The sequence below is a fragment of the Rhinolophus hipposideros genome, assembly GCF_964194185.1.
Source record: "Rhinolophus hipposideros genome assembly, chromosome: X".
Taxonomy (NCBI): Eukaryota; Metazoa; Chordata; class Mammalia; order Chiroptera; family Rhinolophidae; genus Rhinolophus; species Rhinolophus hipposideros.
Window position 1 is genome coordinate 122,284,240 of NC_138046.1, and position 27,315 is coordinate 122,311,554.

General features: G+C 47.9%; 1 protein-coding gene across 1 annotated transcript in view; it reads right to left on the reverse strand.

Moving 5' to 3' along the window:
• The window catches only part of WWC3 (WWC family member 3), a gene marked incomplete at its 5' end in the record, with an annotated part of 103,407 nt that overhangs the window by 75,054 nt on the left and 1,038 nt on the right, over positions 1–27,315 (reverse strand). The window lies entirely within an intron of this gene.

Consider the following 27,315-nt stretch of genomic DNA (forward strand, 5'->3'; position numbering starts at 1 on the left):
TGACTTCTGCAACCTGCCTTTTCCAAAGAGGAAAAGCAGGTGTTCCAAAATACACACACAGACAGAAAGCAGACCAGTGGTTGTTGAAGACCAGAGCAGGAATGAGGACATACATGGTGGGGGGAAGGGGGACGATGGGAATGTTCTAAAACCGAGTCATGGTGATGGCCGCCCAGCTACAGACATTTACTAAAACTCATCAAACTCACTAAAATGGGTGAACTTCGTGGTATGAAAATTACACCTCCCTAGAGCTGTGTTACACACACACACACACACAGTAAGATTCCTAGTAAGTACTTCATTTACAGTGGAAAGAAACATTTTCAGGATTCCAAATCATATGAAACACTCAAGAGAAGGAAAACAAACGCAAACACTTGGGCGCTATAGCGCGGCTCACTGTCATCTCATTCACAGTAAGCTGTTACACACAACCAACATTCTGACCCACAACGGCCCAGCCATGGCTGATCAATGCCCCAGAACGTCTTCAAAATAGCTGAGCACTTGAAACATTCTCAAAGCGGCCAATCTCCACTTCTCTGCATTCATTCCTCGCGTTCCTTTGCATCGGCTCTCAAGCTACAGTCACAACGTCCTACTAACTGGTGAAATTGATGGAGTAGGTCCCAGGCGGAGTTTCAGTTTAAAAAGAAAATATTAGAACACATCACACCTCATAAGGGCAATACGGCACATGCTATGTCATGAACGTTTCCTTTTGGTGCTGTGTGTGATCCAAAGTGGTCTCCTAACTTCCGGTGGCCATCAGCAGTGCACTTGGAAAGGCAGTGCTCCAGGATAAACCTATAGGTGGATATAACGAGTCACAAAAGCACAAGCGTGGTTCATGGGCAGGTTTTGCAGACACAGCTGAAAGCGTGCAGCCACACCCACCAGCCCTGGGCAAAGCCCGCCATGTGCTCGCCAGACAAGGAGAGCTTCCTTGAATCAGGGCCACCATTTTAGGAGGTGGGGCCATTACCGCCGCCCCCACTTTTCCTGGGAAGAAACTGAGCTCAGGGACACACGCCTAAGAAGTGGCAAGCCCTGGCCGCAGAAGTGGGCAGTGGAGACTCAGAAGAAGCCTGCTCGGGTACCCAGCAGCTAGCTCTCTGCACCCCTGCAGGACTCTCGGAAGAAATTCAAGCACAAAATTAATGGGTTCCAAAAGCCGATAAGGCAGGAACCACAATCCCTGAGTAAAACACTAGAAATAAAAATGCTGCATTGCTGCTATAAGAATAAGCAGATATGTACCATTTTCCAGTTTTTAATAATTTTTTCTCTCTCTTACCCTCCTGACAAATTCCTAATGATGATTACTCTGATGAGAGTACAGGTAGGGAAGTTAATGGCCAGCCATCTTGATTTAATATGGCCAAAATGCTAGGTGAGGTTCCTACCAGAGTCCTCTAAAATAAAATACATTATTATAAAAGTTTGGTCCTTAACTTATTACTGAATACAACGGACAGGAAGGGATGTTGAAAAATTAAATGATGATGTGTTCAGGATGGATTTGGGGGAAAAGAAACATAGTTACAATTGACAGAAGGAGTAAATTCAGCTGGAATGGAAGAGGAAAACTGGCCATGGGGACCGGAGAGGCCCAACAGTCACATGCTTTAGAAATGGCATCACAGGGCGATGACCCTGGATGGTCCTGGCCACCCCTTCAGACAAGGGCACACAGTGGTGGTGACGTCACAGTCCTCTGGGCTCTGTGATCTCACTCTCAGCTTTGCCAATACCAAGATCCAGCTCTTTCCTGTGTGTTGTACCCAGCTGCAGCAAGTCCTGCGCCAGGTTTCTAGGAGTAAGAGCAAAAGGACTTTATCACCTGCCGTTTTCTGCATGATTCCCTCCTCCCCTCCCCCACTCCACTCCCCCCAAAAATGACTTTCAGCAGTCACTCCATCTGTTTTCTTTTGGCATGAGAATTTCTCTTTCTCGATGCATCTTTGCATCCGTCACCAGCTGAATCTGTGAACAAAAGCACAGGGAAAGATGCCTGAAGAGCTAAGACACTCAGTCATCCACCCGCTCATGTGAAGTACCACGTGCCAGGAAAAGATGCGGGAAACAGTCGGCTTGAAGGGACAGCAGTTCTTTTAGGTCTTGGATCTCTCCGAGAATCTAAGACAAGCCGTTGATCTCCTCCCTAGAAAAATGTGCCTACATGTACACCCAAAATGCTGCCCTCATATATGCACAAAATGCTGTCCGTCCGGCAAGTCCAGTTTCGGGAAGCCTGTTCCCAGCTTCTCGCCCAGGGGAAGAGGCCCCAGTAGACAGTGCAGCTCCTGGGGGACGGCCCGGTTTCACCAGTGGTGGGGTCAGGGTCTCCAACCAACCAGAGAGAGAGGAACCCCCAGACCACTTCTGACCTGCATGCTGATGGACTGCGGACCTGCCCTGGCCCCATGGGGGGGGGGGGGTAGGGGTGAGCACAGCAAAAGGAAGCCTCCCCCCAAAGGCGTGGCCCATGCTGACAAAGAGCAGGGCATGGGAGGCAGGGCGTGCTATCATGGGATCTGCTTTGTGCAAAGCTCCTCTGGGCTGCAGAGAAAGTGGAGAGCAGGGAGAGGGACTGCAGGTGTGGGCAGGAAATGGCGAGGCCTGCGGAGGAGCGTGGGGCCAGGAAAGCAGTAACGGGGGGCCAGGTGCTCACGCCCTGTGAGGCCATTCCCCAGTGCCTTGAGAAAGGGAGGTGAGCAGTGGCATGTCAACTGGATGCTATGGGAAGAGTGACAGGAACACTCGCACGACTTTGTAATCACTTCTGTACATTTCCACGACCCTAACACTTTGCCTTCCGAGTAACATCAAGAAGGCCCTGAGTTAAGGTCTTTTGTGAGGCACCTGCACCCATGCACGCCTGCTCGGGGGACAACTCGCTCTGGGTGGAAAGGTTTCTGCCACGCCAGGCTGCCCTGAGACTCTCCCAGAAGGCAGGAACGGGTCTCTGCTGCCTTTCTCACGGCACCCGCAGCACGGCCCGACACACAGCTGCACGAACAAATAATGAGTGAGTGAGGCAGTCCAGGTGCCACTGAGCTGGACTTGGCCGCCCTGGAACATAGGACGCTGTCCCCAAAGGGCAGGCACTGGTGTCGGGACTCCGCCACTTCACTTAATATCGAATGGCAAGAATTGTAGGAAACCCCTCAGAGCAGGACGGAGGGCAGCAGTCCGTGAGCAGCCCCAGGAAGTGGCTTAACAGTGAGCGCCACATTCTTCTTTACGACTGGGAACGACGCTCAAGCTGCCCGTGTGCACAGTGTATACACTGAGTTACAGCGTCTACTTGAAACACTACACTCTGTGGACGTGAGCCGGGACACAGCCCCACGGGCCTTACAACTCCACTTCTGCTTCCCTTCAGACCCCACCAGTCGGGCTGAATGTCCACACTGAAATGTGGGTGCAGGCCCTGAGGACCCACGTGCACCAGGCCGGCTGTGCATGCTGCATGAGAGACAGTTCCTTGGGAGGACCCACACCGGGCCCCTCCAAAGGTTCTGCCCATCTCGAAACCCCCGCACTAGGAAACCTGTGGAATCCCTCCTGCCAGCCTGCAGACACCTGTGGCTGTGCCCGGGGCTCCCCCTCTCTGCTGATGCATGCTGCTACCTGGAGCCCTAGCCCGCAGGTTTGGCTGGGTTGGATGCCCGGCCTGTTAAAACAAAAGCACAGTACCCAGCTATCTCCAAAACACAAAGCAACACTTAGAACAAATAACCTACTATTTTTTTAAAATATATTTGTTCTGTCAAACTTGTCAATGCACATCCCCAAGACTGAGCCAACAGCTCTTGGAGCCTGAGCCCATCAGAGCAGGGTTCAGTACTGTCACCAAAGAGCTCCAATAAGGTAAATGGGACCTGCTTAATTAGTGTGCAGAACTGCCTGGCTTCTTGTATCAAGGGAACACTCTTATCAGGACTCTGCAGTGAGTTCTTTTGCCGAAGCAAATCTTGTGAGCCAGAGGTCTGCTTTATTCTGGCAGAGGGGACACGAGAAGTAAGGTGTTATTCCCAGGACCAGAAACCAAGAAAGACCAAAGGGTCACAGCTGCCTGGCTTTTGGACATTATGGCCAGGCAGTCCAATTACAGATAATGAGCCTGCAAGGCGAGGTCACATGGCTTTGTCTTTCATTCTCCAAGAAACCAGCCCAATGCTCTAAGTCCAGAAATAATCTTAACTCATCTTCTGGCTCCAAGCGTCCACAGTCCCCTTTCTCTGGAGATGCTACCTCACCAGAAGCCCGAGCGAGCCTACTCCCAAGATTCTCTTCTGCTCTGAATCTTCATTGAAGGGCAAGTGTCTCCAGATGCTACCACTAGACTTTTCACACCGTGAAGTCAAGCAGCCGGAGGGCCTGGCCTTCCCACCGCGAAGCCCCAAGTACCTGGCACAGCCCCTGACCCTACAGCAGGAGTAAACTAGGCTCAATGGCTAGAGAGATGGCATGAGAGAGAGAGGGAGGGAGGGAGGGAGGGAGGGAGGGAGGGAGGGATGATGGATGGATGGATGGATGGATGGAACGAGGGATGGAAGGAGGGAGGGATGGATGGAGGGAGAGATGGAGGGAGGGAGGGAGGAAGGGATAGATGGAGGGATGGACAAAAGGAGGGAAGGATGGACTGAAGGATGGAGAGATAAAAGGTTGGATCTGTGGGTGGGTTAATGGAAGAATGGGTGCCTAGAAAGAAAAACGGATGGATAGACAGAGGGATAGATGAAGGATGGATAGAAGAATGGCGGGAGAAAGGGAGGGACAGAGGAACAGAGGGGCAGACGGACAGACACACAGATGAAGAACCCTTCCATAGAGGCCAGTGGGGAGGAAACCTCTTGAAAAGGAGGAAGTGAATGTTATGAGTTAAGGGAGAACTCCCTCCTATCGGGTCTCTCCTGTAAGCCAGAATTCCCAAATCAGGTCCCTCAGGATTTATAGGCAAACACATTCCTGGCAGTTCAGGGGCCAGAGGGCAGCGCGGTTCCTTCACATCTGTCGGGCTTTTTTTCCATACATTGCTTTCCTAACCGGGAGGCTGGAGGGTAACAAAAGAAAGGGCTGAATTCAACAGCAGCCACACACCGACCACAGAGAAGTTGCCCCAAGACTTGCTAGTGATTTGATTTTCAGCAGGGCCACTTTGAGGCTTTTGGGGGTCATTTGGGGGTACCACAGAGAGGCTTTCCTGCACTGTTCATTGTGGCGGCCATCAGTCACACATGGCTACTTCAAGTTAAATGAAAATGAAGTAAAACTGAAACTTCATCCTTCAGTTGCACGAGCCACAGTTCAAGTACTCACGAAGCATGTGGCTGGTGGCTGCCGTACCAGACGGAGCAGGCACTGAATATGTCCATCATCACAGAATGTTCATCACAGAATGTTCTACTGGACAGCACTGCTGCAGATAGCCAAAGGGCAGGGAGAGGACACTGATCTCTCAGGGCAAGGAGAGGGAGTGAAACGGGAGTACAGAAATGCAGCAAACAACAGTTCACGGAGATATTTTCTCCAAGCAGCATCTATTTTAAGGTTCAAGGTCACAAAACACATTTGGCACCCTTCAGTTCACCAATCCCACTGGCATAGTGGTTCGCAACCAGGGGCTCTTTTGCCTCCGAGGGACACTAGGCAATGTCTGAAGACATTTTTGGTTGTCACATTGGCGAGGGGAGGTGCTACTGGCATCTAGTGGGTGGAGACCAGGGGTGCTGCTAAACCTCCTACAGGGCTCAGGACAGGTCCCCACAGAGAATTCGCCGGCCTCATGAAGATGATGAGAAATACACAAAGAGCTTCATGTATGAAGCGGCGCCTCACAGTACTGTGTACAATAACAAGAAGAAAGGAACAAGCCAAATGGCCAACAATAAGGCTGGCCTCCAATAAGCGCAGCACACCAACAATCATTCAGGAGCTACTCACTGAGTACCTACTACGTGCCAGGCTCTGCTCAGGCGCTGTGGACGGACGGAGCAAAAGCGAAACAGAATTCCCATCCCTGGGATGCTTCCCTGGGATAATTTTTAAAGTGTGCTTAACAAGACGCTGTCATACCTTGGAAGTGCTTTGGTTATTGGTCAGGGAGAAGAGGTGGCTATAAAAGTACCTGACATATGATCAAGTTTGGGTTCCTCTGTTTACAAAAAGAAAAAAGACTAGAGAAGACACCCAAACACAACAGCAATTGTAGGCAGAGAGGGCTGGATTCGGATTGTTTATACAAATAAAGTAAGTCACTGTTTAAAAGTGCACCCAGAATCCAACATGGCTTCTCCTCTCCTCTTCCCATGAGCCCCAAGGACAAATGCGGTCATCGCTGAATGCCTCCTGGGTTCCTGCTTCTCTCTGTCTCAGAGAAGCGCACACTGGGAGCACATGACTCCAAGGCCGCCTGGGGCCAGCTCGGCCTACAGACATGTTCTGTCTGGTTTGCAGTGCTGGCCCTCGGAATGCTCTCCCAAAACCCCAACAGGTTGCCAACATTTAAACTCAGGAGATGTCACTGCAAACCTGGGTTCCTCATGCTCTTGAAAATCGGAAGAGCTAGCACACAAGGATTATAGTCCCCAGAGACAGAAACTGCCTAAAGCAGATTCGGGCCCGTCGACAGCTTGCCGCAGTGCCCACCACTCTCTTACCTCTGACATCCGGCCACTTGGTTGGGGGCCACAGCAAGGTGAGGCGCAGAGGAGGGGAGTCCTTCCCGGGGAATGGCCCGGCAGACAGAAGGTATGTGCAGGGAGCTGCTGCCAAGCGGAGGCAGGCACGCAGCTTGGTATAAACGATGCTGAGTCTCAGGCATGTGCTCTTGGCTAAGGATGAGAGAGCTTGGGGACTCCACCCTAGGAGAAGCGCTAGGAAAACTGTAAAGTGCTACTCATTTGTTTAAAACTTCACTGCAGGAAAGCTATTTGAGATGCTAGGTGCCAGGAGTTAACCTCAAGGAATTCAGCTCAGCCAGGGAGCAAATAAACAACACATTACCACTACAGGATAAATTCCCGCAATGGTAGGGGCACAGACAGAGAGCGACGGAAGCTCAGAGGAGGAAACGGTTCAACGTCAATATAAATGATTTTTATGGTCGGCAAAATGTCCAACCCTTATCCCCCTGTGATGCTCCAGAACAGTAATACAATGGCATTATAGCTATTTGCCCTTTCCCCTTTACAAACTTCAACGTCTCTGGTTTCTAAGGTCAACGCTTAGCTGCCCAAGTTGCATGGAGGGGTTGAAATTATCAACAAAAATTCATTCATTGCTGTGAACAAGGTGGAGTCCCACGAGACAGTGGATTTCCACCCTGGCTGCAGTGAGAAGCACTGGGGACATTTGGACTGAGCCAGGAAGTTGGACTTTAATGGACCCGTGGCAGTGCGAGAGCGACAGGAGTTTTACAATGCTCTTCGATAATTGTAACCTGAAGTCCGGTTGAGAACTCCTTGTCCAAGTGAGGCTCAGAGACAGGCCTCTGTCCCCTGCGTGCGTGGCATGTCCACGGAGAGGGCAGAGGGCAGAGTCAGGAACCACATATACGGGGAGCACATGGTCAGTTCTTTTCACTAGCATCTGCTTTGCAAACTGAGAAGTCCACCTTGAATGTTTCAAATATCTTTAGAACTGTAATCACATAGTTACTGATTCACCCACCCAGGGGTGAGTGGCGGCACTGCCATTTGCCAAGTGCTGGAAAAGCTCTGGGAAACGAAAGACAAGGGCAAGGCCCAGATGATATAAAGTCTGGCGAGGTGGGGAGAGAAGAAAAGCGCCAGTGAAATCCACGGACTGAACACAGTTCACGCCAGTACACTTCCACATGGGACAATACAACACCTACCCTTGGGTCAGCTTCTCCTCTTCCGGAGAGGGACGGCGCATCTAAAATAGGAATCGATTTTTAAAACTGGTACAGAGAGTACGTGCTAAGCCTGAGATGTACGGCTGACCAGGAGGTTATGCGCGACAGATTCATTTGCCTTCTTTCTCTAAGGCGGCACAGGATGCGGCATGAAAGGAAGATGACCCTATAAAAGCTGCCCCGCCAAAAATGCCCTTCGCCCTGACGCGGAACTTAAGAAAACACGTGCACACCTATGGGAATGAATCCCTGTGCACTCTTTTTCTTCGCCTTCCCCGCCCATCAAAATCTGTTCTTAGGAGTCCCTGCGTTCTTCCCAAAGTCTGTGTGGAAGCAAGTCATTTTCGACAAGCAGGAGACAGGAGGGGGGCCGGTGGCAGACTGGGGCGGAAAGTACGTGCGCGAAGAGTGGGAGGTCCTCAGGCGCCTGCACGGCCCGCCGCCGGGGGCATAAAGAACGCCGTAGGGAGCAGCCGGGTCAGGGGCCGTGTTTTCTGCTAAGAAATTCCTATGAGGCAGAGGACCGTGGGGACCCCACCCTCCCTGCCCCCATGCCCAGCTTCCTATCACACGAGAACTTTCCTCACTAGAAAACTCCACCCCAGAAGCAGCCCACCTTCTCCGTCCTGAGCCAAGCCCGCAGCCATCCTTTGGAACTGAGGGTATGTGAAGTAGGGAGGAAATAGGTTGGCGATAATTTTCTTCAGACTGGAAAACCACAAATCCACCTTAACATGATGGAAGAGATGTTTCCAGCAAGCACGAATGGTGCTCTGTCCATCAGAAGAGACGGAAAAGAAAGAGCTGCGCAGCTCAACGTCTTACATGTGACAGCTGAGGGGCCAGTCCCACGGGCACAGAAGAAACAGGCAGAGCAAATGGCACCTCCTGGGAGGCCTGACAACGCGAGAAGTCTCGGTGGTACTTCAGGGAGGCCAGGCCATCGTAGAACATCAGCAATCGTGATGACGAGCAGCGTACTGCACATTTAACAACTGCTCTGCACAGAACATTCTGGGGAAGGGGCACACGGAGCTGGGGCCAGCTGACTCTCTATGGAACTGCTGGATTCTCAGTTCCCGTGACATCTGCCCATTTAGGTAGGTCACCGGTCACCTTAGTGAAATTGTTGCTTTGCCATGCACTTTTTTGTTTGTTTTGGGATGGCGGGGGCTTATCAGAACCCCCTAGGTAGCTTAAGGGTAAGGGGCTGCATTTTGTTTTTATTTTTTAGACAGCTTCCCGGGTGTTTTGTAGGAAAGCCCAAGAATCACTGGTCCAGATCAGTGGTTCTTAAGCCTGGCTGCTAATCGAAGCCCCCAGGAGAATATTTAAAAAATGGCCACCAGTTGCAAATCATACATCTGATAAGAAGCCAGTAACCAGAATATATGAATAACTCCTAAAACACAACAACAAAAAGGCAAACAAGTCAATGTAAAAGTGGGCAAAGGACTTAACTAGATTTTTCTCCAAGACACACAAGTGGCCACCAAGCACGTGTGAAGGCGCTCCCCGTCATTAGTCATTAGGGAAATGCATATCCAAACCACAGTGACATGCCACTTCACACCCACGACGATGACCATGTTTTAAACAGCAAACAAAACAAAAAGGGAAATGACAAGTGCTATCTATACAATAAAATGGTGCTCAGCCATGAAGAGGAATGAAGTTCCGATACATGTTACAACATGGAAGAACCTGGAAAACAATATGCTTGACACGAAACACCACACATTCTGTGTCTCTGTTTATATGAAATGTCCAGAACTGGCAAACCGTAGAGATAGAAATCAGACAGGTGGCTGCCTGGGGCTGGGAGGACGGAGCAATGGAGAGTGACTGCTTAATGGGCAAAGGTTTTCTTCGTGGTAGTGAAAATCTCTCAGGACTCTCAGGACAGAGGCGGTGGTTGCAGAACACTGTCAACGTATTCAACGCCACCCACCGAAGGAACCATTTCATATGGCTAGTGTTTAATTTTATGTTATGTAAATTTTACCTCCATCTTTAAAAATGGGGGGGGGGAATGGATAACGGGGCGGAGGGGATTTCTGGGCTCTGCGGATCAGAATCTCCTAGGAGGGGCTGGGTGTGTAGACATAGATCTAGCTCCCCAGGTTAATCTTGTGTGCATCTAGGATTGAAAGCATGCAACCTTAAATTAATATAAAAATCAGAGCACTTCTGCGGCTAAGGCCTCAGAGGCTTACCTGATGCAATACAACACTCATCATGGGGAAAGAGTAACACAGGCTACCCTGCCCTGTCTCTGAAAACAAATCTATGCATTTTAAAAACAACATAAATCGACATATAATATTTAGAAAAATGAAGGTATTCACAGCTATGAGGCCTTCAAGTCAACATAAGCAGGATGGTGTGTGAATTAAAAATCATGGCCCCTGAACGATGGAAGGACCTGTGCTTTAGTCTGCAGAGAAGAACACAAAACAAAGCAGAGCGGTGTCTTCAATGTCAACAGACTGTGGTGTGCTCATTACAAACACCAAGTAAGAGCAAATGGTGATGGACTCTTAGGAGAACCAACGAGGACCCAAGGGGTAGATGAAACCTAAGCTGCAGCTGAGGCCAGCTCAACCAAAGAGACAATAATCAAGCTCTGAGCTGCCTAACCGTCCGGGTTAGAGATGTCACCGGACAGAAAGGACCTGGCCACTTGGCTGCTGATGGCGACGTTTAGTCTGTGGTTCCTGCGGGAACCGACCTCGAAGCACAAATGACGCCTGTAGACAGTTCCCGGGGTATTCCAGAAATCTGGTTTTATTAATATTGATCAGAGACAGTGAGCCATTTTATGAAACAATTCCACTGGGGTGGAGGTAGGCATCACGAAGGACCACGTACGTGGAACTCATTTGTTTCTTTATAAACAAACTGTACTACAATTGACACTTTCTCCAGCACTTTCTTCCTTCTGGAGAGTTCTGACTTTGATCCTATCTTTCCAGTAAGCGTAAGACCTAATTCAAAAGAACGATGGCCGAAAGGTAACACTTCTCTCCTTTACTTTCATGGGAGGGAAACAAGAACTTCACTTTCTTCGAAGCCCACTGATTACTACAAGAATGAGAACTGTAATGTAGAGCTGCTTTTTTGGTGAGAAAAACCCTAACCACTTCTTACATCTCCCAGTTTTGCAAACATTCCCAGCCAACTGCTTCAGAAAACCAATTCCAGTAACTCATATGCTTGTGGTACCACTATGTGATTGGTTTGCTTCACAGAAAATTTCCCAATTTTCATTTATTTTAGTAGTTTGGAATATGCCAAAGCATCTTCTTTAACTCCGGGTGGTCAAAGCACCCAAACACCAGTGAAACATAAGAGACCACAGGAAAGAGGGGAAACACACAGACGCATGCTTGTTCTTGCTGTCACTCATTCAGTGACGATCTCACCGGTGACACTGTGCTCCTGTGAACTCTGCAAGGTTAGCTCGTGCTCCTACCCCACCACCTGCTTGGGATTAAGCCACATGGTTTTATAACTCCCAAAATGATAACAGTAGCATTTGTCCCCAAAGTGACATACTAGGGTGTTACTTTCAATGGTACAAAACGGGATGGCACCCACTCCACCCAATGAAACGGTGGCTCCTAAGCACCCCGAAATGGATGAAAAGAAAGTGATATGTTTCTTTACTCTACATAACAAGATAAAAATTAGCCCATCTGAAGGAAATGCAGACTTTGGACTCCAAATATTTACTGAGCTGGCACTAGATTTAGAACTGAGTTGTTGACAGTGACTCAGGAAAAACAAGAATTTTATCAGTTACATGTTTATATAAAACTGTATCATGATCCATATTTTTAAAGGAGCTGGGTGATAAATGGCGTAAGAAAAAGAATTCTCCCTATTAATAATTTTAAAGGCATGATAAGCACATGAGTTCTTATTTAAAAATTAAAAGTATGTCTAAAGCCCCAAGATAGAGCTGAGGGTTGGGAGTTGCTCAAACAGGAGTTATTGGTTCTGGCCACCGCAGTGGCACTTAAAATGCAAATGCTACTCTGTTCTTCTCCCCTGAGTACATGTGAACGCAAGAAGCTATTCTTGGTAATCCTTGACATTTTTGTCAATATGCCATCTGCATGGTGACATTTTGGAGGTTTACGATATTGGAGGGGGAAGGGCTTTTCCTACTGAGATTAATGAGATGACAATCGTGGATTGACCTGAGCCAGATCAATCACAGAATCACCAGTCTGCCATGCCTGCTGAAGCGTACAAAATGGCACCACGGGGCTTCTGAAGGGAAGTCACAATGTGCAAAAGCACTGCAGAGTGGGCCACTGTGGGCTGGCGCCTTATCATATTAGATCCCAAAGCACCCAACCATTACAAAGCAACTACCCACCACTTTTTCTTCAACAATAATAATTTTAAAAATCAGGTTCTAAACACAAAGATCTGTAACATTATTTGGGCATTCCAAAAGCATATCTGCACCTTCTCTGAAGACATAACTCCTGAAGTACACAGCTCGACTGCTAAAATGACAGGAATGAAATCCATCTGCCACACGTTTCCTGTTCCACAACCGCCATCAGCAAAGCTGAGGCAGAGGACAGGGAAAGGCCCCGCTGCTCCGTGCTCATGCAAACACATAGCCATGCCGCGCGTCCTGGCAGGATCCTGACTCCCCACGCCGGCCAGCATGCTGAGGGGGACCTCACGAGCAGGGTGACTCAGGCTCCAGGTCCCTAAGACACCACGTCTAGGTCTGGAGTGTCCCGCTGCTACCTCAGCCTGAGCCACCATCGCCTGGCCCTGGGGACAGCCACTATCGCCTGCCCAGCCTTCTGGCTTCAGCTCTTATCCTCCCAGTCTGCCAGCAGAGAGACCCCAACAAAATGGTAACTCTCCCCAACGGAGTGGCTCCCCGACCTGCTGGGTCAGAAGCAGAGCCCCTACCACAGCGCACAGGCTCTCCGGGAGCAGCCTCGCCCCAAGCACCTGCCCACTGCTCCTGCCTCAGCACCCGTGTCTCCTTCTCACTGAAAGCCTCCGTCCCAGACACCTCAGGCTTCCTCCTCACTTCCCACACACATGGCAGAAAGGTCCCCTTAACAGTGAGTCCCCCCCCCCCAACACCTTACACAAGCTAACCACACTGCCCAGCCACCTCACCTTGCTGGAATTTTCTCAATACAAAGAGTACTGACATGCTCAGTTATTGCCATTTGCCACTTGGCATGTAAGCCCCATGGGGCAAGGACTGCCCGAGAATGGTTCACTGGGGCGGGCACCCCTCCAGCAGGTTCCCAGCCTCACACTGCTGACATCTGGGCTGGGGCGTTCTTGGTGGCAGGAGGCGGTCCTGTGCACTGGAGGGTGTTAAACAGCATCCCTGGCCCCCACCCCCTGGATGTCGGCACCAACCCCTCTCCACAAACTGTGACAACCAAAAATGTCTGCAGATATGGCCAAATGTCCCTGGGGGGGAGGGAGTGAAACCGCCCCTAGCTGAGAACCACAGATTTAGTGAAATGGGAGAACCTAAGGGTGGGAATATCTTTTGCAGCTTGGGGCACGTGCTGCTGGGAAAATACAGAAGTTAACTGCTGAAATGACTGAAGGTTTTCGGCTACCTCTCTCTAAGCCCGTTTCACCCACTTTCCCATTGCCCACCACTGGCACGTGACCGCACAAGACCGAGGACTTTCCAGAGGTATCCCTAGGGACATGTGCTGTGAGAGCTCCCTCCCAAGGCCCAGACAGCACAGTGACCGCGGCACACTGAGTCCCATCCCAAAGGTAAGTTCACCTGTGCACATTCAAAAGTCGTTAATGCACACACGAAAACCATTTCGTGCATACTGCACAAGCTTGCAGAGAAGAAATAGCTGAAGATCTTGACCTTCATTCAACTTCTATTCTTAATGTCTGTCCAATATTAAGTGTCTATTAATTATGGAACGAGGTCTAATCACACTGTAAGTCTCTCATGCCAGTGACTTAGAGCCCCTGTACCAAGCCCTGGAACAACATGATATCCACAGCTGGGAATCAAGAATTCTGTACACATTTGAGGGATTTTCACATTTGTATCCAAGCTACTACAACAAGAATGAAAGCTGAAGACGCAAAAGCTTTGGTTGTGTTACCATGTTACATAAACAAGCATGACATTGATCACAGGTGGACAAACTAGGGCCCGTGGGCCAAATCCGGCCTACCTCCTGTCTTTGTAAATAAAGTTTGATTGGAACATAGCCAGGCCCATCCACATGTAGGTATTGTCTCTGGCTGCTCTGGAGCTACAAGAGCAGAGCCGAGCAGTTGCAACAGGGACCCTACTGCCTGCAAAGTCAAAAGTCCATCTAGCCCTTTACCAAAAAATCTTGATGGCACTGCTCTAATCTGTTCTCTCTCGTAGCATATCATTTCCAGCAACTTCACTTACCCAGCCACAAAACCAAGAGGACACAAAGAACAGCTCCAAGCAGAGAGGGAAAATAGCCATGATGAACTCTGAGCACTTGTCTTTACACTGGTGGGTCTCCAGTGCCACACAACCACAGGGTAAATAAGGAAGCAACTCAGAAGCAGACGTGACATGATGGAGCGAGGGATATTTGATAGGCAGAAAAGACACTGAAGAACCACAAAGCCGAATGACTACCATGATTACAAGAACAATTAAAATGTGTCTACTGCACACTAGGCATTCACGTGTGTCCCCATTTCATGGAAGAGGAAACTGAGGCTCAGAGAGCCCAAGTAACCTGCCCAAGGGCACACAGTAAATGGCACAGCCAGGAGTCAGAGCAGCCATGTCTAAAATCAGACCTAGCCACACTGGGGCAGCCCTCGCGGTTAGTGGCACATTCCAGGACGTAACAATCCCTGTGTGCACCCAAACCCTAACTAACAAGAAATTGTCACATTTTAATGTGTCGAAGGAGAAACACATAGCATGTAACACAATTTTGAGAGGTTCTTCCAAAACTATATGAAAGATAAAAATGCTGATATTTAATCCAAGTATGAATTGGTCCTTTAACCACAAACTTCATTTTACTCCAAACACTGCCACATAATCAGATGTCAACTTTTCTAAAACAAACAGCAGTGCTAGTGAGTTGTCCTAGAAGATAAATTCCTCTGAATGAAACAGGTGGTTGCTTTGGTCAAAACCACCTATATTTTGAATCTAGTGATGATTACCAAGTGTTACATGATGGTCTTCTCCTCTTACGGTTGGCAAACCTGTCCTATCTCTGCAACTTTTCTATACTTCTAAAACACTCCAAAATGGAAGTGTATTCAACCACCAACCAACCAACCATTCAGCTGGATTCATCCCATACCTGAAACTATCCTGAGGCAAACATGAAAAAAACACCCCACCACAGAGAAAATAACTGCACGTAAGCAGCACTGTAATTACAGTGCTTATCTAATCATAAATATCAGAAGGCAATCTAAGGGGTCAAAAACAGGAATACTTAACTTTTTGTTTTGAAATAGTCATAGACTCACAGAAAGTTGCAAAGAAATGCACAGGGAGCTTCTTTGCAGCCTTCACGCCGCGGCCCCTACCCCCCAACCCCGTGCCATAGCGTCCAGTACAACCCCAAACCTGGTTACTGACATTGGAGCAATCCAGAGTTTATTCGGAGCCCGTGTCTGTGGTTTGTGTGTGTGTGTGTCTCCATATTTTATCACATGTGTAGCTTCTACAACCAAACTAAGATACAGAAATAGCTACAAGCCCCCCTACAAGCCTCCCCCAGCCCTGCACACTTTATAGCCACAGCCACCCCTGCCCCCATCCCTCACCCTTGGCAACCACTAATCTGTTCTCCAACTCTATATTTTATTATTTGAAGAAAGCTATATAAATGGAACCATTTACATAGCTTGCGTGCACTGCGCTGTCTACAATCGCACGGCAGTGTGGAGTTGGACCGCCTCTCGGTGTCCTCTAAAGGGAAATGGGCTGACGTCGGCTCTCCCTGCGACAGTGGGTGGGGAGGGATAGAGAGCACATGGGTTTCTTCTTTCCTTCTGCATGCTCTGAGCAGACACATATGTGCACATGCATGATTCCCATAGTAGAGACAGGGAGGGGTGCTCGTTTACCTGGGGTCACCCAAGAATGAAAGTCTGATGCCTGAATTGTCCCGGGAAACAGAACTCTTTGTGTACCATTAAAGCTTAGCTTTTTAACTGTGTGTGTGTGTGTGTGTGTGTGTGTGTGTGTTTCGTTTTGGTTTTCCAGCTTAATTGAGATACAACTGACAGGTAACACTGTGTACGTTTAAGGGACACAAGGTAATGACTTTTACCTTGTCATTTGTCGCGGTATGACTGCCACTGTAGTATTAGCTCACACCTCCATCAAGTCACATGATTCTCATTTCCTTCTTGTGCAGAGAGCACTTAAGATCCACTCTCTTGGCAACTTTCAAGCATGCAGTGCAGCATTGTTAACAAAAACCACAATCAGAACCCCACACCTAACTGTACGGCTAATGAAAAATCTCTCTAAAAGTGGTTATTGTCCTGCCTTCTTATATAAAGTCTTCTTAATTTGCATGTTAATTAAATGATCTAACTTTCTCTGGTTGTCTTATAACAGATGCAAGAAGCTTTTGGGGGGAGAAGTTTCTCCTGAGGGTTCTTTGACTCAAAGGTCCCCCGCTGGCTTTCTCTCTAGTTGGTTACACTTCCCTCTGGGATCTTCTTATCCTGCACCCCACCACCCCATCCACCCCCACCCCCACTGACCAATGGTTATCTTGATTAGACCCCGGATTCTCCTAAGATCAGGGCTCAGCAAACGTTTTCTGTAAAGGGTTTATATCCAGAGTTTGTAAAGGGACAGAGTCTGTAAAGGGACAGTAAATAGTTTCAGCTTTGCAGCCACCCGGTCCCTACACAGCAACCCAACTTTGCAGTTGCCATGCAAACGCAGCCGCAGATAATAACACGCACGAGCGTGGCTGTGCTCTGATAAAACTTTATTTACGGACACTGAAACTTGCATTTCATGTAACTTGTACAAAATACTACACTTCTTTTGATTCTTATTCAACCATTTAAAAAAGCAACACCTATTCTTATCTCGCAGGCTGTACGAAAACAGATGTTGGGCTGGATTTGGCCCGTGGGGTGCTATTTGCAAAGCTCTGTCCTAAGATCTCTCGGGACCAGCCGTCACGTTTGGGAAACAGTTTATACTCAGTAAACATTGGTTGGTTGACTAATGACAACTATTGTCATTCTCCTTGTACATGTAAGAAACTCTACCCAAGAAGAAAGTCAGGGACTTACACGGTGGCAGGAGCTGACTTTCGCACCCTCTGACTTCACGGCTCACCTGCCCCCACCGTTGCTTTACGATTTTATGTAGCTCTTTTTGTTTCCCAGCTACCTTCTCATCTCCTTGAGGAAAAGGGCCAGGTGACGTTAATTATTTGTTATCCTGCAACGCACCAGGCACAGACACAGCGTCCAGATATTAAAAAGTCTAACCACATATTACTTTTTTGGCTTCCTGTTCCTAATTTTAGAAAGAAATGTAAAATAGTTTATACTTCTCCCTTTCTTAAAGTAACAAACTAAAAGCTAAATTAATCTCTTTTCTTTGATCCTCAATTAATTGTCCTTAAAGGGTACTGGCTGCTCTGTGGGCAAAGTTACACAGCTACCCTCAGCTGGATCACAAGACAGCGTGTCCCCTGCATTAAACCAAAAGCAGAAGCACAAAACCAGATCCCTACAATGCGGAGGAACCTCAGAAAACATGATGCTGAGTGAAAGAAGCCTGACACAAAAGGCCACATATCGTATGATTCCATTTGTATGAAATGTCCGGAACAGGCAAATCCATAGGAACAGAAAGCAGACTGGTGGTTGCCAGGGGCTCAGGGGAGGGGAGTGGAAGTGACTACTTAATGGGCACAGGGTTTCCTTTTGGAGTGAAGAAAATGTTCTGAAACTAGACAGAGAGGGTGTAACATTGTGACTGTACTAAATGCCACTGATTGCTCACGTTAAAATGGTTAATTTTGTTACGTGAATTTGACATCAATAAAAATACGTTTTTTAGAAGAATGCTGGTAGATCTATATATTCTTCTTGTTTTAAATTGAGATATAACTGACACGTAACTGTCAGTTTTAGGTGTACAACATGATTTAATATATTTATATATTGCAAAATTGTCACCACAGCAAGTTTAGTTAACATCCATCACCACAGTTGCAAATTTTTTTTCTTGTGATGAGAACTTTTAAAATCTACTTTCTTAGCATCTTTCAAATATATAATACAGTATTACAGTATTGTTAATTATAGCCACCATGCTGTAGTCACAGGAAAAAAAATAGTATAATCATATTTATGTAAAATCCCAAAACAAAAATCTGGGTTTATGCACGTATATGTAGGTAGGGGTGTAGAGAAGGTACTAGAAGAACACAGAGCAAACTGCATGTTTATGCATGGTGTCATTCTCGTAGGGCAAGAATGCTTCGATGGGTGGCCATCTAACAGAGAGGATACCCTGGCTCCCTGTGGTCCAGAACATTTGAAAGGGCTTCCACGGGCAGTTGGGCAGTTCCACACACATCTATGCATTGGAGCACAGCACCAACCAAGGATTGAGCGCGGGGTCAGCAGGAGACGAGCACAGATGGTTGCAAAGAAAACTACACCGCGCAGCTCTGTGGTTACCATGATGCCAAACTATTCATTTTTATGAAGTTTTCACTGCTTTGGCTGCACCAAGCAGTTGAACAGTCACGTGAAGTGCATGAAACTACATAAATGAGTACAACAGGCTTTAGGGGGGCCTCCTATCAGGGTAGCATCACCCCTTCTTTAAAAACTTTAATTTTCTCTTGGAAGTAGGCCAGTGTGCACGAAGGGTATTCTGGGACAGAAGAAGGAAAACGGACGGGAGGGCGCGAATATGCACGGCTGCAGCCGGACCATCCCTGAACTGATCTCTGAATGCCAGGTGCCATCCTGGAGGTCAGAGCCCGGCAGGCCAGCAAGGCACGACCCCCCTCGTCCCTGACCTACCAGGCAAGGTCCATCAGACGTCCTGGGCCAAGAAACCTGAAACTCCCCCATTCCAAACCCTCCTGGGCTTCACTCAAGTACACCCACCTGTCCCAGTGTAACTGCCACTTCCAAAAATTATCGGAGATCGGGAAAAAAGGGCAAGAGAACATTTTCAAAAAACACAGGCTGAGCAATTCTCAAGCAAAATGCAATAAAAGTGCTATCTGTTGTAATGTGGAAATTCCAAATGCACTACATCGAGTTGTAACATCACCATTAGAAACCGGTGCACACGCAAGACTCAAGTTAGGGAATAGAAACTTGCTGGGGAAATTTGCACACAAGTGACAGAGTTAAAAGAAGGAAGGAGATGGAAGGGAAGGGCTTCTTAAATTCACATGTGTAATACCACCCTGTTTTCCTATGCCGAATTTTCTCATTCAAGTCTATGAAAAGCTAACATCTCCACATGGTTCAAAAGCAAAAGGGATAACAAGGTATATTGCCCAGCCCACCCCCATCCTCACCGTTCCCACCATCTTCCCTGAACAGGGACGCAAACAAATCTGCAACAGGCACCAATTCCTCCCTCTCAGGCCCCTTCTACACCTGCACGTACCGCGGACTTCCTCATCTCCGTCGTCCAGACCAGCGACTTTCCAACCTGGCTTCAGTGCAGTGACCTCCATGCGAACAATTCGCGCTGCCTTGTAACTGGGGCTGCTGCAGTGTGGGACCCAGGCTCTGCACGGGGTCCCCTCGCTCACTGACCCTCGCCACAGCCCATACTGACCCCAGTAGAAATGGGAAGAAACCAAAGCTCAAACAGGTTAGAAGGAGGCCCAGTTAGATAAATGACGCCACGACCCTAAGGCAGGTCTGTCCAGCTGATCCACAGAACCTTCTCCTCCTTGAAAAACAAATGATCATCTCTCCCTAATTTGCAGAGAAAAATTAATACACTCATCAGGCCTCTCAATTTTAAGATTTCCATCTCCAGTTTTGTTAAACATCAGCACCTCCTATATCACTTTTCCACTGGCTCTGGCACAAAACGGTTGTGACTTTTGGCTACACTCTGTCCTCTCCAGGGCAGCTTAGAACACAGAGCTACCTGGGCCCCACGTGCAGAGGGCACCGAGAATCCTGAAGCTCCCCGGCCAGGTTGGCTGCACACCACCCGCGTGGGGAGGCCACTCCTGGTTATCAAGGAGCCGGAGACAGCAGCCGAGCACGGCCAGCCCAGACCTCGTTCCTTCCATGGAGTACACGAGGTCATGTTTATATTTTGACATTGTAAACATATGAATGGTCATTTTTCTGTGAGTAAAACAGTTGGGAGTTGACATAATGGAATGAAAGACATAGCTATTTCCTGTATTCTGCAGGGAACGCCCCAACAGGGAGGGCACTCCGGGGCGGCTTCCAAACGGGCTCCGGCCGGCCACACAGTGGAACAGTACTTGGCAATGAAAAGGAATGGGGCGCTGATCCATGCCGGGACACAGATAAACCTCAAAAAACATCATGCTGAGTGAGATAAGCCAAACACAGACGGCCACAGACTGGGTGACTCCATTTATACGAAATGTCCCGAACAGGCAAATCCACAGAGACAGAGAACAGACGAGTGGTTGCCAGGAGCAGAGGGAGGTGGAGAGTGACTGCTCGTGGGTACAGGGTTCTTTTGGGAGGGATGAAAATGTTCTGGAATTAGATCGTGCGACGGTTGCACAACCTTGTGAATATACTAAAAACCATGAAATTGTGCGCTTTAAAAAGGGTGCATTTCATGGTACGTGACGTGTATCTCAGTTGTTTTAAATGGGGATAACGTTCAGGGCAAACCCAGGCAGTGCACAGATTCAGAAGGCTCCCCACACTGGAGACGGGCACCTTTTCACGGACAGAGCTGCAAGTGGCAGAAGAATGCGTCTCCTGTGATGGCTATCTGGTGTCCCGACCGAGCTCCACACCGCCTGGAAATGTCACACTCGCCTTGGCAGTGCTCTGTCTGCTGGTAGCACCAAGGCTGGCACACAGGAGTCGCTCAGATCTCCGGCCTGGCTCGTGAGCCACCTACATGCGAACAATTCAAGCTGCCTTGTAGCCAGGGCTTGGCCCCCAGGGGCTGGGCCCGCCAGCTCCCTTCCTCCTTCCCTCTCTCTCCCTAAGCCCCTTGAGCTTTAAGGAAAGAAAGAGGACACTCCAGATAGAAACTGCTAGCGGTTCCACAGTTCCACAAGCGGCCTTTCACGACGCCCTGCCCTGTCTCTGCAGCTCCTGAGCACAGGCAGAGGCCACCCTCTCACCGCCCCTGGTCCACAGAAGGAGCGGGACGAGTCCAGGCGGCTTAGGCCTCCTCATACTGCCCCCGCCCGCACACACGCCTGGGCCAGGCAGCCCTCGAGGCGCTGCAGAACATGAAGTGTTCACACATTCATTTTCTTCTGCTCCTGTGTATACGCAGACACTTGACATTCACAAACGACCTCTCAATGAGAATATTCTAAACATTGAAGAATATACTCGGACTAAAATGCATCCCCAAAGTTTCATATGCTGGTATTACTATTTGCATGGTGTAGTACGTTCAGGGTTTTTCATATAAATATCTTCTTCATGGAAACACAGAAATCAGGCCTCTGGGGTCTTACCCTCTGTTATGCAACAGCTCAGTAAGTGTCAATCGGCTTTAAACAAACTCGGCTCGTAAACATGAATCACTGTAACCGAGTAGACAGAAGTCGTTCAGGGTTCTCAGCCTGGCCGTGCTGCTTCCCCAGCGGACACTCCGTACTGTCTGAAGACACTTTTGGTTGTGAGGACTTGGGGCGGTGCCACTGGCATCTAGTGAGTGAGACGAGACACGCTGCTAAACTCCTAGTATGCTATGCAGGACAGCCCCCAACAAAGAGCTGCCCAGCCCCAAATCTCCACAGTGCCAGGCTGAGAACCCTGCTCTACGGTAATTCCTGCCCCGTCCGGATACCTCTGAGGACACTGCCTATCAGCAAGACAGTCAGGTGAGTGACTCAACATGCTTCTATGTGCAAGCCAGTCACGGAACACACACACACAGCAAAGCAGCAGCCGAACAACGGGGTCAACAGGAGGCCTTCAGGGGGCCCCTGGCAGTCTCAGCTCCCCCTAAGGCATCAGCAAGACTCCTTTGGCCCCTTTCCTGATTTCACCTGCTCTGTGCAAGCAGCAGCTAAATCCTGGGCACTTCTCGCTCCCTTCACAACTTCTCTTCCAGACTCCCTGCCTTTTGTAGGCTAGCGCCTGGATCTCCGCAGCTCAGGCCCCTCGTCACCTGGGAACAGGACTGATCGTTTCCAACCGGTCTCCTCTCTAGGAAAGCCACCCTGCCCACTACCCCATATTTGGCTTGCTCAATAGATACGACTTGCTGCCTAAGGTGAGAAGACTCCAGGCTCAGTCCACAGGAAACGTGCACTCCTAGGGGTGTTGTGAGGAGCCAGGGGAGAAAATGGGTATAGAAAGCTTAGTATGGCACCATCTGAGCACACAGTAAAAGTCAGCTGCTGTGGGTGTTAGGCAAGGCGCCACGCTGACCACATGCTTCCATGCTCACTGGGAAAACAAAGCATGGGGTGGATTCGTCTCCTACTGCTGCTGTCACAAACTGCCACAAAGCAAGTGGTGTCAAACGACACAAATGTATTATCTCACAGCTCTGGAGGTGCGAAGTCCAAAATCAGCTTTATTTGGCTAAAATCGAGGTGTCGGCAGGGCCGTGTTCCGTCCACAGGCTGTAAGGACAGCTCCATCTCCTCGCCGCTTCCAGCTTCCAGAGGCTGCCTGCATTCCTTGGCTCGCGGCCACAGGACTCGGAACATCTGCTTCTGCTGTGGCATCTTTGCTCACTCCGACCCTCCTGTTTCCCTCTTGTGAGGACCCTTGTGATTATATGGGGCCACCCAGAGAATCCAGCATGATGACCTCATCTCAAGATTCATTCATAACTTCATCCCGCCTACAAATGCTATTTGCCATGGAAGGGAACTGACCAACAGCTCTCAGAGACTAGGACATGGACCTCTGTGGGGAGCCATCTACCATGGGGGGGGGGGGGTTAAACATCAAACGATAAAGATGCAAGATGAAAATAACCGGTGGCTATAACACGGCGCGAGGGCCAGTTACCCAGCCAAGGGAGGCTCAAATGCAGGTAGTAGCCCTGGGCCGAACTCCGGAGTTGGGCAGGCGCTGCCCCCAGGTGGCTATGGGAAGCAAGGTTACTAAGTCACCCTCCCTTGGCCTAGTTTCATCACCTGCCCACCTACACTGTGCAGCCATCGTGGGTTTTCAGTGCAAGCATCCACACAAATGCCTAGAGCACTTGGCACATGCTAAGCACTCCACATATGTCTGCCATAAGCACAGGCCCAAAGGATTCCAGCGAGAAGAAACCAGGAGGCAGGAACAGCACAGTGAGGCTCTGTGGGGAGGGGCACAAGCACAGCGTAAGCCTCACGGAGGTAGGGGCCTGTCTGCCGGCGCTCACCACTGGAGTCCTAAGCCCTGGAAGTGCCTGAAACTGAGAAGCTGTGCAACAGTCGCTGAATGAATGAATGAATGAATGAATGAATGAATGAATGAATGAACGAACGAACGGACGAACAGAGGCAGATGCCTGAAGCAGAGTAGGGATTATGTAGTTGGGTGGCACACTGGAAAGAGCACTGGCTCCGGATCAGAAGGCACAGCTCACTCCTTTCCTTCCAACTGCCGGAAGGACGCGCCCCTTGGCTGTAGCGCTCAGGTGCGAAATGAGGAGTTCCAACGAGACAGTCCTAGGTCTTCCCACCCCAAAGCTTAGGAGTCTAAGTTAGGTGTGGTCTCGCCTGCGTCTTACCTCCCTCACACGAAGACTGGCTCGGTCAAACTGTCTGATTCCCTCATTTATTCTGAACACACCCAGCATTTCCTCATCTCCAGCACTTTTCTCAATTTGCCCTTTTCTTCTCCAGTGCTGAGAAAGTACGAGAAACCCTCAATCCAGGAGATGGATGAATGAGGATAAAGACCCCCGCCCCCTCCAAGGCTCCTTTGCCCAGAAGCCATGACCGCCTGATAGTGGTACCTGCAGGTCATCGTTCGCTTCACTTTATATGTCTGTCTCCCACCCCCACACAAACGTCTCCATCTACCATCCAGCACACCAAGAGGCCAAGAATCTCTATAAATAGTTCTTCATTCGACTGCATTTAAAGGGGAATAACTGAACTCAGGAGAACTTAGCTCTGCTTTTATTCCATCAGATTAATTGTACTGCATTTATTAGAAAGGCAGCCAACATTAGCAAAAGGACCCGGGCTAGAAGAAGCTCACCTGGCTCGCCAGGTGACATTTAACACATCACCTGACCCGAGGGCTCCTGAAGTAGAACCTACCAGAGAAGGTGAAGCATGTTATTTCCACTTCCAAAATCAGAGTGAAAGGGAAGAAAAGGAAACCAAACATCCAGGAGCTATTTCGGGAAATGAATGACTTTTCCATTCACTTAAAAAAAAAAAAAAAAAAAAGGAAGGAAAGAAAAGAAAGATATTAGACCAAGAATAGACCATGAAGCTGTTGTTGATAATTTCAATGGAAGAAGATTCTTCCAGAAGCCCACCTCTTATGGCCTTAAAAGCAAAACACTCCCCCATGTTCACACAAACACTATCTATAATCTTAAAAAATGAAAAATTGAGACATCGTTACTTGTTTATCAGAAAGTTTAGACTCTGTGAGGTAAATATAGTAAATGCCCTACTAATGAATACTCAGTAAAGGTTCCAAGAAGGTAGCAATCAGTGATGTCATCTGGCTTTGTGCTGTGGGGCTTCAACCTGGCAAACTCCTGAACCATGGGTTGTTTTCTCCTTAAAGCAACAGCCTGTCCAAAGGCCTCTTCCGATACCACAGAGCTCCTCCGTGTGGCGCAGGTCAAATCTGCCTCGGGAGCACATGGAACCCTACAAGCTTTTGTCATGATATCATCCGGGCCTTCCAGCACCATCATGATCATTTAAGCTCTGCTTTGATCTCCAGTGTGATATGGTCCACCATTCTTTGGCTGCTCAAGGTTGGCATTTCCAGTACTGTGCAATAAAACCTGAGCCAGAGGAAACAGAACACGAAGTTTCCATCTATACGATAGTATCAACACAACCCCGCAGGAAGCACGTGTCTGCATACACAACCATCCAAGGCACTGAGTGTTTCCAAAGGATGCAAAAATGTTCTTCCCTTATTTTCGGCCTAAATGGTAAATACCTTTTTATAAAGTGGTCATTGAGCTCCAAGTTAATATATGTAGAATACATATGTGCCACTAAAGTAAACCACACAAGACTCACCCACAGCAACTACCAGCCATAGAAATGGTGAATTAACTTTACATTTTGTTAAGAAAGGTTTTGGGTACGATTCCCAGAAAACTAACTGTGAAAATTACACTCGCAATACTGATCTGCGGAGAAAGTGAATTTCAACCTAAGATGGGTTCATAATCAAACTAAAAGAATTCTGTTTTGAAAGTACTGAGACGTTTTACACATCTGTAGCCACATCTGTAAAGATGTTTCCTTAGGCTTTTAACCTCTTTGTTGTGACTTGAAAAAGAAAGTACAGCTACCATAATTCACCAACACGTCCTGAGATGGCAATGTCCAATGCTATTAAACACAACAATGAATGGAATGAATAGAAAACTGGAAGAGATTGTTTACAACCGTTGGCCTTGTTTACTTTGCTTGCAGGAGTATATTTTATGCTATTACAGTTGGTACTAAATTATATATGAAATGTTTTATGTCAGCAACAATTTTCACCTATCCTACTCCATTCAAATTCCTCCGTAATTTCATTTTCCTTAAAAACCTATCTATTGTTCTCTCTCCTGTCAGTTCTCACTTGGGGAGCTGTTTGGGGAAAGTCCTCATCTCTTAAATACTGTTTTCTGGTCATGTGAATCAAAGGTGACTCAAAAAGGGTTTTAACTGTCAGACACGCGTGGAGAAGATGTGCTCCAACACAGTTTTTTCCACATAATAAAACAATTCCAACTTTAAAGGCTACCCGGTCACCTATAAAAATCTATAAAGATCGGCAGGGTTCTGTTTTGAAAGAAGAAGAAGAATGACTATTACACCATTTACACCCTTCAGAGACTCCACTTAAATGTTTGTGGCTTGCCGAACATTCCATACATATTTCGGGCAAGGTATTATGGGAGCTGAAGTGCAAGCTGTCCCCTGCTGAATTTTCACTCACTATAAAAACAATGTCTCATAAAAGTATACACGTTTTTACTTTACAAAAAATGTAAAATACCCACTTTTGTTCACTCAATCGACAGTTTTGCATTAGAAACAGGACCTTTTAAAAAGCTCTAACATAAGTGATGTCTGAAAAGGGTGAGAATGTCATTCAGTAACAGATTTCTGGAAGAAGAAACAGGAAATGTGTATGAAATACACAAAAAGGAAGATTCTACAAGCTGACTTCTGTAGGGTCTGCTCACCTATGTCTTATGTCGTACCATAAAAACGGAAATTCTTACATTTATACTTTTCATCACGAATCCCCACTCCAATGTAACCACAACTGTTTTATATTACCCTCATAAAATGAACCTTAGCCCTTCCGAAGCAAAACAGTATTTTTAATTGGTTCATTTTCCACTTGTTTGCGTTTTTAACAGACATACAGCATAAAAGGGCACCACATTCCAGGCAGTTCTACCAATTCCAGAAACATCCAAGGCTTGATCAAACAGCTGTGGCTCTAGCCTTTGGTTAAAATTATAATATGATCTCACCTGGTTTTCAAATAACTAAGCATCTTTTTAATCCATAAAACTGTGCTAGGATTATCTAAGCTCCTGAGTCCAGAAGTTTGCAATGTTCAGAGAGAATGTTACGGAACCACGATCCTTTTGCTCTGTTTTGTTTTGTTTTGTTTTTCCCTATCTGAACCCAGAGAAATCTTCAAACAATAATTCAGCAGCTTCCCTCCTCCAAAGTTTATTTTCAAACACCAGTGCCATGCAGCGCTGCCTTTTCCTGTGCAGGTAGGAGGAAGCAGGAGCAATGTCACCACACTGGGCCTTTTCAAGTCTTAAAATCACTGGGAAGCCTGCGGTATTACTTTTCTGGCACTCAGGCCGTGGAGAGAACTTGCTCCAGATAGGACAAGATATCAGATAACCATTGGAAACACTGCGTTTCAACAGAATTCCCAATGCCACACAAAAAAATGCATCTCTCCAAAAGCAGCTGAGCCATTGAAAAGTTAAGGAAAAGCATCACTGCATGAACTTCATTAAATGCAAGAATCCGTTTTTTCCTCCCTAGGATTTA